We start from the raw sequence: 14,607 nt of genomic DNA, 5'->3' as shown, positions 1-14,607 counted from the left end.
CCGATTAAGGGATCCGACATTCGACGCTCCGTTCCGTAGAACGCCAGTTTTCTTTCTCCTGATAACAACGTCCTCCTTAGTAGTCCCCGCCCGGAGATCCGAATGGGGGACTATTTTACCTCCGGAATTTTTACCAAGAGGACGCTATCATCATTTAACCATACAGTAAAGCTGCATGCCCTCAGAAATAATTACGGCTGTAGTTTCCCTTTGCTTTCAGCCGTACGCAGTACCAGCACAACAATGCCGTTTTGGTTAGTATTACAAGACCAGATCAGTCAATCATCCAGACTGCTGCCCCTGCACCTACCGAAAAGGCTGCTGCCCCTCTTCAGGAACCACTCGTTTGTCTGGCCTCTCAACAGATACCCCTCCGTTGTGGTTGCACCTACGGTACGTCTATCTGTATCGCTGAGGCACGCAAGCCTCCCCACCAACGGCAAGCTCCATGGATCATGGGGGGGATGGGAGTCATATAAATCAAAAGAAGTGTATTACATCTAAATCATTTAACAAATACATCTTGTAGGCTTCTTGTGGACGGTTTGTATTTGTAGGTATTCCTTTCATTGCATTCACAAATACTGGACATGTTATAACAACATTCTCTACAAATTTTGCTTAACGGATATATATATATATATATATATATATATATATATATATATATATATATATATATATATTGTGTATCATTTTCTCACGACATTTCATCCACGTATCATGTCTATGACATCCGTCTTGTACAGGAGATTGATCTGTCGAACCAGCTATGATCATCTGGTGCCTACTTCCATGGATCAATATTGCATGCTTGACTTCCTGTGCAATAATTTTGTGAAGTGAGTTATATTAGTACTTACTGTAGTCCTGACATGTACACTGTACATTACAACCATTTCTACTGAGTGGTTGCAACTAAAGCATATACACCCATGGAATTTCTGTTGTTGCTCCTTTTATACTGAGTGGTTTTAACTCATAATATATACATATTTGTTCAGTGGAACTTCCATTGTGATTGGCTTTGGAGTGAGGGAATCGGTTCCTTTCTTTATTCATAGTACGTACACAGTATATTTGCGTATAATATTTGTTTTTTCACAGTATGTACATTTTTTGCACAATATATTTACCATGGGAGACTTAAAAGGTTACAGTGTTTACATCAAAGTTTCCAGCTGTTAGGAATGTTGTAGATTTTTTGTTGTCATTTCTATTTTGATGGAGCTGTTGCAGTAGGTAATTAACATTAGAAATGAAAAATATATTTGACATTAAAAATAATAATGCCTAGCAGCAGATAAAAATAAAAACTAATGACCTGAACCAGTTAAAACCTATATAATTTATATTCACATGTGTATATATACTAACTAACTGGTCGAATGTAAGAGCGCAGATGGCCCAAACTGAGACGTTGTATAAGGTTTCTCTTACACAGTATATATAATTTTTTTTATCTCCCAGCACCGTCATAATTTTGAGGAGGGTACTGTTTCGTGGAAGCTGGTGCTCTCGACGTAGTGGTAAATCACTATGTGCATCATTCAGACTATGGGGATATTACGTGTCTGCCTCCACATCATATCCTACATCATAAACTGTCACCACAATTGAGAAATTGCCTAATTTGACGATTTATCCATGTAACAGCCATCGAAACCTTCCAACAGGCCGAGATTGTAGCACAGCGTGTCAGTATATTATGTTTACATCCAATTACAGGATGTAACTTGAATTTCAGGATGTTTTATTGAAATTTACACTCGTTTGCAGGTTATTGCCCTTGGAAAGCCAGTGGACACAGTGCCAAAGTTCCCCACAAGTCCCACCCTTAAAAAACAACACCATGTCCACATCAGTTCTGTGCTTTTGAACACGGTGTACATCGCCATGATATAGTAAAACTGTAACTAATTGCTTCATACATAACCATGTTACTGCAAAATTAAAGCAAATTGCTCCATACATCGCCATTTCACTGCAAAATTGTAACAAATTTCCCCATAAATCGCTCTGTTACAGCAAAATTGTATCAAAGTTGCCTCATAAATTACCACTGTTACACAAAATTGTAACAAATTGCCTCTTACATCATGAATGCATAGTTGATACTATTGGTATGGTGACAGCCATTAACTCAGATACTTTTCTGGGGCATGATGGGGAGTTGATATGGTGACTATCATTACTCAACATATGCATTTATCTTGATTCAGTGAAATGTGACATGCTTGGAGATTGTGTCAATGTACATTTTCACTTATGCTTACTCCTCTTAAATTCTTCGCAAATATTTAACTTGTATGAGAGTTAGCTCACTAAGCAATACATACACATCTTACCACAGTGTCACTTACATTGGACACATGCAACCAGCCTCCAACATCTCCCCCTCACTCCTCACAACATGTACGTGACATCTACCTCTGTATGTTTTTCGATAAAGACACAGGCAATGTACGTAGATATAAAAATAGCATTGTGGCACTTACCTTGAGTGTCCACAATCATGTTTTAGGTGCCAGGTGAGATATGGTAATAACATTGTGACACATGATATCAACATGTGTGTGTTCCTGTTGCATTCTTTTACGTATGTTTTAGAGGCGGAAATACCGCAAGTTACATCCTTTATGTATTTTTATAGATATTTTAGACATGAAAATAACATTGTGACACTTGACATAAACATAATGTTGCTGATGTATTTTTTTTAGATACCTTTCACATGTAGAAACACTGTATGGTATATATATATAAGATAATGATGGAAGCTGAAGTAATTAATTAAAATTTGTGTCACGGTGCCGGCCGCGGTGGTCTAGCGGTTCTAGGCGCTCAGTCAGGAAACGCGCGACTGCTACAGTCGCAGGTTCGAATCCTGCCTCGGGCATGGATGTGTGTGATGTCCTTAGGTTAGTTAGGTTTAAGTAGTTCTAAGTTCTAGGGGACTTATGACCACAGACGTTGAGTCCCATAGTGCTCAGAGCCATTTTGTGTCACGGTCGGGACTCGAACCCGGGTCTCCTTGATTACTAGTAAGCAAGAAGACCCGGGCTCGTGTTTCGGCCGTGGCACAAATTTTAATTAACATCTTCAGCTTCCATCATTGTCGTACACATGTTTCCGGCTTCTGCCTAGTAAGTAAGAAGACCTGTGTCCGAGTCCCGGCTGTAACACAAATTTTAATCCAGTTTTTCAGCTTCTATCATTGTCGTAGATAAAGGCGAGACTTAAATGTCTCGGGGAAAATTTAATTATGGGACCTGTTATGTATATTCATAGGTACTTTACACTTGAAAACAACATTGTTATACTTGACATAAGTACCGAATGTGTGTTGCTGATGTATTTTCTCGACGTATATTTTATATGTGGAATTAACACTTGACATAAACAATATATAGATATGTGGTGTGTGTGTGTGTGTGTGTGTGTGTGTGTGTGTGTGTGTGTGTGTGTATGTGTGTGTCCTTACGTATTTTTGACGTTTCACGCCATATGTATTTTTCGATAAATAATACAAGTCGTTTGGATGCTTCTAAAACGTGACAGGTACATGTTTTCAGAAAATATCTGATTTAATTGCCTGGCGATCCTGCTCCAGAATTTTTTTGCAAAGGACTAATCCTTCATCTCCTGCGGTTCCCCTTACAATCGAAAGAAGAGCTGACATTCGTTTAGTTTTCTTCTCCAGGTAACAGCATCCTGTACCTTCTCGCAGCCAGATAACAATTTGACTCTCTCCCACTAGTCCATTAGTACAGAATCAGTACAAAACGAATTTGCAAACTACTCGAAGAGAATTTAGAATTATGGACCTGTAAATTAGCGTTATCTTAAAAGTTAATGTATTGCTTATCCCACTGATACGTGCCTCTGTAGCCGAGATTGCTAACGCTCGCCTGTGCGATGACGCTCTTTCCGTAGGTAATCAGTTTGAATCCTGGTGGTGGAGAAAATATTTAAGTCCAGGTTTGGCTGGCCGGCGAGGAAAAAGGGGGGGGGGGCAGTTGGGGGTGTGGTGTTCCTGGTCACCAGACCTTACGAATGTGTTTCATGGAGTGAGCGCATGTGACACTGGTGATGGCGATCCGTCTGTCAAATGGGGGTGTTAACGCTCTGTGGTCGCATTGACACTTAGGACACCATTCACTCACTGGGTGAAAGGGGCCATTTTGTGCGAAGGAGGAAAGTCTTTTTCCGATTAGGCAACTTAACAACTTCTCGAGATTTTCCAACCATTAGTGACATACACCGTCATTTTTCCACACGTTATGTCGTTTCAAATGCATCTGGGCAAATGACTTACACTTTTCCAAGTGTTTCTGTGATTATATAATTGTTAGAGACAAGATTCAAATGGGAGCAGATGCAATGAATGTTACCAACATGACTAGAAATGGCTGCTCAGGGGAAACTGGGTTCGGTTGCGGCGACCGAACCCAGTTCCCCCTGAACAGCCATAGCGTACGGATCTCCATACCGGCACGTTCACAGGAGCTCAGTCCGTCAGTTCACCTGATGATGGCGACATGTATGATCGCCGAAATATTGTACCCGTTGACACTGTAGATCGGCAGTACACCCGTGGATATTTTGATTATCAAATACGCCGGGAGAAACTCAAGAATCACAGATCTGCAAGGAAATTACATTTTTCAACAAGATAAAGACCCAGAGCATACGGCTCTACATACAAAGCTGTGGATCCTGTACAATACCCCAAAACAATTTAACACCCCTCCTCAGAGCCCAGACATTAATCCTATGAAACACCTTTGGAAATCACTGGAAGATAGCACCAGTAGAAGACACATTTCTAACAAGAGAGACCTAAAAGAAACACTTCAAGACGAATTGGACAAAATTCCAGCCTCTCTGACGACTACAAGCCGTAATAGCTGCAAGGGGAAACCCCACTGGACATTAATTTTTGTAATTAAAATCATATTTTCAGATTGTAAATAAAAAAATTTATGAGTAGAAGAATACTTTTTGAAGTAGCCCTCTAATAAATTCTCCATTTTGTGAAATTTGTTATCGCTATAGATGTATTTATTTCCTTGTGCATCAATAAAAATGACTTACCAAGGTTCGTTGCATATGACTGGATGTTCACATTTCATGTTCCCTTCCTTTCACGTGACATACTTAGTTTTTTTAAAAATTACAACTAGACGAATACTTTTTGGACTCACTGTATATTATGTGTACAAGTTCGTTCATGTCTCCAAACTACACTGACTTACAATGGGAGATGTTCAATCATATATGTTCTTATGACGTTATCTTGTCAAAAGCAGAATCAGTATCTGAATTTTATTATCTTATTACATACATACATAAATGATTCCTTTAAAGTACAGGAGACTCGTCAGTGTAAATAATGTAACCGAGATTTATACAACGTCTCAAAAAACCTAAAATTAACCTTAGTTTATAAAAACCATTAAAAACTTATTTCATTACTCTACAAAGAAATCTATCATCATTTAATAATTACATAAGCGAAAAATAACATTTTCGCAATTGTCGGGTAGTTTTATCGTCAGTAAACCTAGTTTCATATTATGAAAGTTTTTAACTTTAATTTACTAAATTTTCGTAACAATGCATTGAGGAGTCTGACAGTGAGACGGTAACATGAAATTATCATTGTTTCTTGTGTCATAAATATGTTGAAAATGGTTTTCTAGGAATAATTCTGGATTGTTACGGATAAAGATAGATAGTTCATTTATGTAAGTACTTGGAATAGTTAAAAATTTTAGATCCGTGAATGAAGGTTGGCATGATACCTAGGCTTAATATTACACATATTTCTGTTTATAATTTTTTGAAGTAATAATTGCTATTTACATACACTACTTTCATTCCAGAAAAATATTCCATTTCTTAAACAGATTCAAAATAGCTGTGGTAAAGAACTTTCCTAGGATCCATGTAACTTGAATAGGACAACACTGTCATTGGGAATGCAATGTTTATTCGCCAAGCAGCTTATATAAGAAGGCCAGAATAAATTTTTTTTAGAACTATCACCAGGAAGTTGACAGAATCTGCTTCCTTAAGTTCCTGATTTTTATTGGTTATTTGAAAGTAGGTTTGATTGGTTTTAAACTGCATCAGTAGTTTCTCCATGTTTGATTTTAATCCATTTACGCCCAACCAATATTCTAACCAATTTTGACTGTCAGCAATCCTTCGGGGAATTTTATTTTGTGGTCTCACTTTGAATGGCTAAAGATGTAGTTATCTTAGAAAATATTACTGGAGATATCTGCGATCAAAATATAATCTTTGAAATTAATTATAACAATGTAGATCGCAAGACCAGTTTCGCTCATCACATGATCATCTTCAGACCTACAGCCATTGTCCATCAATATGGGAGGAAGTGTGAAAATGATCATATGATTATTGAAATCTGTCACCTTGTAATAAACGTGCCCTGCGGTCTAGACTGTTATAATTAATTTCAACGAGTACAGACGTTCGCCTGCGAATAAAACTGAGTGGAATATTATAATTAGTGGTAAATGGTTTATATAAACAAAAGTAGGACTGGATCCAAAATGGAAACTTGTAGGACTCCTTGTGAAATAATTTTCCATTCTGAGAAACAATTTCCTTTACCTGACGTTACAACTACTCCTTGCTTCCTATCTAATAAATATGATTTGAACTATTTCCAAGTTCTACTGTTTATTCTGTACCGTTCTAATTTATGTAACATTAGAGAATGGTCTCCACAAGAGCCTTCGTACTTCAGAGCATATAGGAAGCATACTGCTTCAAATGACTGGTATATTATGTAATACAGGTCTCCTGATATTATAATAGAAACTGTTTTCATTACTCTGATGAGTATTTCATCCCATCCAGTCGAATTTCTTTAAGGATAATACTACTTTTTCTACATTTTTTCAATTTCGTTCAGATTTAGTTAGAACTACCCTTTTATCCTGATTCAAACCTACCGTTTGGTCATTATCGAGGTAACTACGTACATCATCATAAGCTTTTGATACATTTATAAAAAGATCATTGAAATATTCTGATATTTGTGTAGTCTTTGCCATGGATTTATCATCTATCTTAATCTTCGAGGTCTGTAGACTGTCGACTATCATAAAAGTGTCTGTAGTATACTGTAATAGAATTATAATTTAAATACAGCAACCAGCACAAGTATGCTATATATTCTGGTCGATATTGTACCACAATTTCCAGTATTTTTACAATGGCTTTCATTTAAGAATGACTGTATGCTCCATTTGTCAATTTTTTTGACTTGAGAAGTCGAATTAACATTGTACTTATCATATCCATGGGCACCGTAAGATAATTTCTTCACGGTTTCAGAGTTCCTGCTCTGACTGAGTAGTTTCAAGAGCAACGTTTCTAAAACAGTAAATTCGTATTACGCACACATCGAAGAAGGCGACAGAGAACGGATGACTGTGTGACGGTGGCTACTGCCAACCATAATCAAAGACGCCGGGAGATGGAAATCTAGTCCGAGGTCATGACTGGCCCCTTTCCTCAAAAGACCGTGCTAAAGCTAGACCGACCCGGTTCGTGCCATCGATATTTCAAGCAACGGCCTCGCTCCTTTATAAGGCTGGAAAACTCCGGAGGTGAGGTGGAAGCAATCGCAATCCATTATTCTTTTTCGAACTGTTTCAAATGGATGTATAACTGCACTGATTTCCAGATAAAAAATCTGCAACTCTTTACTTCATTAGGAAGTCAATTCCTCGCGCCCCTTGTCATTAAGGATTCCTTAAAAGGACCTGCCTAGATTGGTTTATTGGTTTTTACAGGTGTCTTCCAGATTTAAGTAGAGCAGTACAAGAACTAATGATATATTTAAGGAGCATTCGTGATGTAGTTGTATCTGTTAATAAGAATTTTAACTTTCAGTGTTTTAGTAAAACCATTCTTTATTGTTACGATGTAGTTAAAGCCTAAAAAGGAGAAGTGAATTTTGTTCGTTATTGCTCCACAGAAAGTCCCAGTATGACTGTTTGTTGCTATGACATGCGTTGCATCTATAGTCTTGCAACGTTCAACAATCTGTGGTAGAGCTTCAACGTATATACTCACTAATTCGATTTTTATTATAGTTATTCCGAATGGAGCGTAGTCATCCGTATTTACGAGGAAGTCCTGTGGCTATAATGATCTCGATGGTGTCAGCAGTAAACAACGCACGACAGCTCGAGATTTCAACATGGCTACCAGTACTCTGTTCCCGACGGTTCATGGTGACACTCTGCCTGTAACATCTGGCCTTATTTCAGCTGTTGTTATCCGTCAATTCGTCAGAGCCAGCCGACCTTCTCGTGATGTAGTCCTTCTGGGAAGACGCTAGCATACTTTTCTTGGCCCGCTGTTGCCTCGAGTTCATCTCGTCACCACCCACTCAGCATTCATTGCACGACAGCCGACTGTCTTTATTATCCGTCGGTATGTTGCTTCGGTTTCCGCAGTGATTCGACTTTTTACTAAGTCCGAGACAAGATGATAAGCTGTAATTGGAAGGAGGACCGTATTACGATCTTCCTGGGTTAAACAGTATTTCGGCACTCTTTCAGTCAGCTCCAGTTTCGGTGCCATTATGTTCATAAGCGACTGAATAAATGATTTCACTACGCTTAAACATTTCACGTAAGAGCAAAACTTCTTAGCGTTTTCAATCCTATCGGTTGTCAAAAATTTAATTTGAAATTCATTGATCGCTTGTCTCATTTCTCTTTTTACGCTCATTTTTGCTCGTCCATCTTTTATTTGTCAGCTAGGCTTTGAATTTACTTAAATCTGTGATGAAGCTCTCTTTGCTTTTGTACCAAGTATACGATCGTTAAACCAAAATGGATCTTTCTCATCCCTTAAAACCTCGCTCGGCATGTACTTGTCTAAGGCAAATTGATTAACGCTTTTAAATTTATCCATTTATGCTCCACATCTTCGTCCTCATATCTGAATGTTTTATGTAGACTTCCACGATATTCTGCAGTTTGTATCCTGCCACTCTTATCAAGCAAAAATATATCCCTGCCTTTCCTAAGGTCCCTTGAAATACTCACGGTTGCTGATGATATCACAGCCTTATGGTCATTGATGTCTTGCTCTACGTTAGCTGTTCGAACAGTTCAGCTCTGTTTATTGTTAGAAGCTCTAAGACGTAACCAACACGAACTGGTTATCTGACTATATGCTCGAAGTAATTTTCCGACAAGACATTCAGCATAATTTTACAGGAATCCCTGGCACCAGTTTTAATCGCATGACCCTCCGATTCTATAACTGGCAAATTGGAGTCATCTCCTATTACAGTAACATGATCAGGTGACTTATTCGCGATATTCTGTAAGTTCTCTCTGAATCGCTTTGCCAGTATAGCTCCTGACGCAGGTCGTCTATCACAGCATCCGATTATCATTTTTTACTCACATTTGATGCTTAACTTCACCCAGATAAATTCACTTTCAAAATCAGTGATACCCTCACTATATATTATCTGATTCTATGATTGTTGAACGACAGTAAGTATATCGTCACCTTTGGCACATAACGTATCCTCGCGATATTCAGCGTATCCCGGAAATGTTGCGACGAACTTCGAGGGATTGTAGAGGATGTCCTGAGAAACAAATCGACGATTGGAACCAGTGTCCAGAAATATCATCCGACGTACGCGATGTTATAGGTGCCGATGCCTGACACTTGTTATTCAGTGATCGCGACTAAGTGCAACGACCGCTAGAGGCAAAGATAGAGTTAGCTGCTGCGTAGACAGGCCTTGTCCCCTATGAATGCTAAGCTCTGTTCCCTTGATGGATGACAGTTTCGGACACGGGTTTCCATCTGCAGTTCATTTTTCTCCTGTATATCGAAAGACAATGGAGATTTTAGAGGGTTCAGGAAGAAAAATAAACTGCGAATGAAAACTTGTGTCCGAAACAATCTGTCAGCAAGGCAACGGAGCATCTCATTAATAGGAGGCAAGGCCTTTCTACCTAGCAGCTAGCCCCATCTTTTTCACTGGCGACCGCAACAATCAGTCGGGATCACTGAATAACAAATAACATTACGAGACGTTCCGCCTATAGACCGCCAGGGCACAAAGTCATGTATGCTGCCCAAGGGGTGGCCTTCGAGCAGGCGCCGGCGCCTACAAGTTCGACGCTCTGTAGCGTCGTTGGATGACGTTTCATGACACTGGTACCTATCCTCGATATTTCCTTAAGACATCATTTACAATATCTCGAAGTTTGTCGCAACATTTCTGGGACACCCTATGTATTCCAATTTAGCTTCTATTCGCTTCCGGTTCCAACCAGCTTTCTGTTCCTAATGCTATCTGTAAATTATTATCTTTAACAAGCGATATTAACTGTGGGACCTCACCCTGGATACTCCTGCAGGTTGCTAATTTCACATTAAACTTTTAGATTTCCGATGTGCGAGGACGAATGTTCTTTGAGAGTAATATGGCTGGTCTGTCTTCGATTTCAGCAGCCAGTTTCGTAACTGATCCTAAGGAGGTGTTCTTCTGCGCTAAAAGCCTCCCATGTCCATGATAAATGTAATTTGCTATCTTAGTAGATGCTTCCTTTGTGTAGTACATGGATGACCTACTGAGGAGGATCCTTACTCCAACAGGTGGTGCAGGCCGAGATATAGTCACAGAATGCAGAATCGTCTGAGCCTTCGATTTAGAGCTTCCACTCGGTTCTAAACCAGAGAAACACGATCTACTCTGGTAATATGTTACAAATAGTGAGCCGAGCTTGCACCTCGCATGTGGCAGTAGTTGCCTTCGCCAATTCAGGAAAGCAGACAAAGGAACTGATGATGGCCACAGAACAAAAGCGGCAAGTGTCATTCGTGCCGACACGAGCCACGATTTGTTGCCGGTTTTACAAAGTGTGTTCAATAGCCCCAGTAAAACGTGCTGCACCTCTTGCATGAGACCTCCCGGCATACATACGGAGTACACATTGTCCTTACTTCCCAATCTGTCTGCTACGTCTCTAAGGCACTCCATTAATCTCCTCCTTGGAGCTCCCAAAGACCATCATAACCACCTTCTGCACTGGTCCAGACTTGGCAGGAAAATCGACAACTGGTCCGTCATACGAGGCGTCCTGTGCTAGCTAAGATGTGTTAAACCTGAGTAGCACCTCGTACCTGTTGCTAGGGCGTAAAAGGGCAGCCATGCGGCCGGCTGCCACTTTCGCTTTACAGGCCCCCTCCCCCCTTCCCCTCCCCCGAGATATGGAACCCACGCCCACCAGTCACCCTCGAATGAAGGCAGATTGGTCAGATGTTGCGCATCAAAAGAAGTAGTGACAACTGGGCTTTCAGGATTACAACGGCACCGAAGGTTTCACAATTTCACCACAGGTACGACAATATCGTTGCAGCTTAGAGGATACGCCCTAAGGATTTTAACTGTAGTCTGCGCAGCTTCTTAGTTGCTTCCAGACAACGGCCAATTTTCCTTGTTTCCATACACAACAAGCACGGTCCCTATCCATTTCGTACTGATTACAAACGGTATAAAATCACAAAAATATACAGAGTAATCAGGACTATTTGAGACAGAACAAACAGACTCTAGCGAGAGACAAAATTACCCGACAGCGGACCTACTAAAGTTGTGATGCACACAAAACATAAACTAGAAAAATAAAAACTAGCATTAAAATCTCCTCTAAAAAGTCCTCAGTGTCTGCTAAAGAAAGCAAAATCTGTTGATTCCTAAAATAGAAATAAATAACACTACTGTAAACAGATGTATAAACAGTTACTGTTCACTAGAAAGTCAGGTCAAGCAAAACTAATGCACTAAAAACACGCATGCACTTAGAAAAGGTAATTACACACAAATCAACCCAGATAAACACTTGGATAATGTCCAGTTCTTGACAAAAGCAAATGAGGGAAATCCTAAACTAAACTCTGTCTTCAAACAAAAACTGCTGCTGTTGCTGCGAGCAGCTGCTCTCACCGCCTTGGCGACTGGAGCGCTACTTTCTAGAGAGAAACAGTTAAAACGAAACTCGTTAGACAGTTACATTAATAAGCAAACTTCTGCAACCACTGCATATGGTTTTGACAGGAACGGGGCTCGCGAATTTCAACGAAAATGAGGCTGGATTTTTGTATGTAATTGTTGTCATTCCTAACATTTTCCGATGAATATAACTGAATATATACTCCGTTTTCCGAAATAGCTGGAGACGAATACGGAAATGGTAGAGATTGAATTTCGTGAACGTCAAGGTATCGCGGGTGTGGTAATTAGAGAGGACATTAAGGGTGGGCTTCATAGGATGTACAGTGTAGCTGCCTATGTAGCAAGTTCGTTCTGGAAATTTATGGTTCATCTGAAATCTCGCATAGAGAAAAACAGCACAGTGAAGAGAGAATCATACTAATAATTGTGTGCGAACGACTTGCCTGGTCGCTTAACTGCCGCTGCATGTTTCGCGCGAACAATAGGTATCGATTGATCTTATTATCGGCGTTTCGTTCGCAGTGCCGGAAGCGTCGGAATGCATGCTTGCAAAGCGCGGGCTGACGACGGACATTAGGAGCGGAAGTGGTAGTGTTCCTTCACAACTAATGTCCAACGATTTGTGTGTGTGTAGAGAAATAGAAGGAGAAAGAGAGAGAGAGAGAGAGAGAGAGAGAGAGAGAGAGAGAAGAGGAGAATAAAAATGCAGTGAAGGGGAACTTTTCACTCAGTTATCTTACTTTGCCACAATGACGAACAGTCGTAATACATGTCTGTCACACAACATGCCATCCATAGTAATTGGTTGATACACAAGTTCGTAACGTTTTTCCATAAGGTTAATAAACAGAACATATACTCATAACAGAGACTTTAGTATCCAATAATATGTTCTCCTGCACTATTTACAATAGTCTGCCAACGCTGGAGTAACTTTTCTATTTCACGGCTGTAGGAATCACGAGTTTTGAGGCGAAGAACTCATCGGACCATGTTCGGAGAGGATTTTCATACGGAAGGGAAGTTCCTCGAAGGTTGTTCGATAGAGAGAGGAGTTAAAAATCTGAGAGCGTAAGATCAGGTGAATAAGGAGTATGGGAATGACGTATGGTATTTTTTTGTCAGTCTAGCAGAATTCGGGCGGGCGAAACGTGAAGTAGCACCACTCCACAAAGTCTTCTCGGTCGTTGTTCTTGGTTTTCGTCTGCCAGACGTCTCAGTTGTTGACAATAAATGTAAGCAGTGATAATTACAACACACCGTCGCTATTCCACCAGATGCATAGTATTATCTTCCGTGGGTGCGCCCTATTTTTCTCATCACCAGTAACGATACAGGATAGGAATGGTCGGGGTCGTTCACGAGACAATGGATGACGAGCAAGCGAGATGCACATTCGGCTACCAGCTGATTTTTGTGATTTTGGCTTAGAGCATACGGTCACCGTACACTCGATTTTTGAACCTTCCTCACTGCATGCAAATGTCGGACGATGGTGCAATGACCACAGTTCATCACATTTGTCAGATCTCGAAAACACTGAGGTGGATAATTGTGGATTAATGTGTTTAAACTATCTTCGTCCAACACCGAAGGTATTACTGAACGTGGAGTCACTAATGTCAAAACGATCCTCGTTAAAACGAGAAAACTATTCTCTTGCCGTGCTCTGTCCATACAAGGCACAAAAGTTTCTCGCTGTCTCCGCTGCTGTCATCCCTCTACTGAACTCAAACAGAAGAATATGTCGGAAATGTTTCCATTTCTCTACTTGGCACTCCATTTTCTAGCGTCACAGCTTAACTCTTTATCTCCAAATGAAAAATGACTATACGTAAATTCAAATAGCAACAGAGAACTACAAATAAAAATGACAATCGATATATAAACCCATAGCAACTCGAATACCAACATGCAGAACAAAAATGCTACGAACTTATGCACCAACATAATAGATTCTCGTAGCAGTCACCTTTCAACATGTGACTCATAGTAGAATTAGTGAAACTGTCTGTACGGGAATAAATGATTTCCTGTTCGAACCTTAAATGTTATTTAGCTTTTGAGCGAGACCTAGAGTGGCTTATGGCCCCATCAGGCACAATCTCCGCTACGTCGAGGTGAAATGGCAGCTTTCGGTCCTGAATTAGCCGCCTCGAGTCCCCACAGCAGGAATTTCTTTTCTCAATTTGAAGTAGATAGTAGGATAAGAGATATGGCGCCGCTCAGTTGGTAAGCAACTCAGTGAGTGCCTGCACACCAGGTTAATCACCTTAGCCCTGCGCCTACTGTTAATATGTGTGAATACAGAAAACTCTTGATGCCAACGTCGACTGACGTCATAAATGATTGTAAGATGATGACAATGCGTGAACGTTTCAAAGTTCGTCTCAACTCATTCTATATTCCTCTACTCATCCGTAACTAGCGAAAACATCACTACTCACAACATGCACCTACTTTGCAACGTTAATCACTTGAAAGAGCATGCACAGGCTATGGGGACTCAATAATCGTGATATTTTTTTCAGAACGAAGCACAAGATGTACGCACCACTGCGCTCAAC

Source organism: Schistocerca nitens, chromosome 3, assembly GCF_023898315.1.
Source record: "Schistocerca nitens isolate TAMUIC-IGC-003100 chromosome 3, iqSchNite1.1, whole genome shotgun sequence".
In the NCBI taxonomy this organism is placed as follows: Eukaryota; Metazoa; Arthropoda; class Insecta; order Orthoptera; family Acrididae; genus Schistocerca; species Schistocerca nitens.
This window is presented reverse-complemented; position numbering follows the sequence as displayed.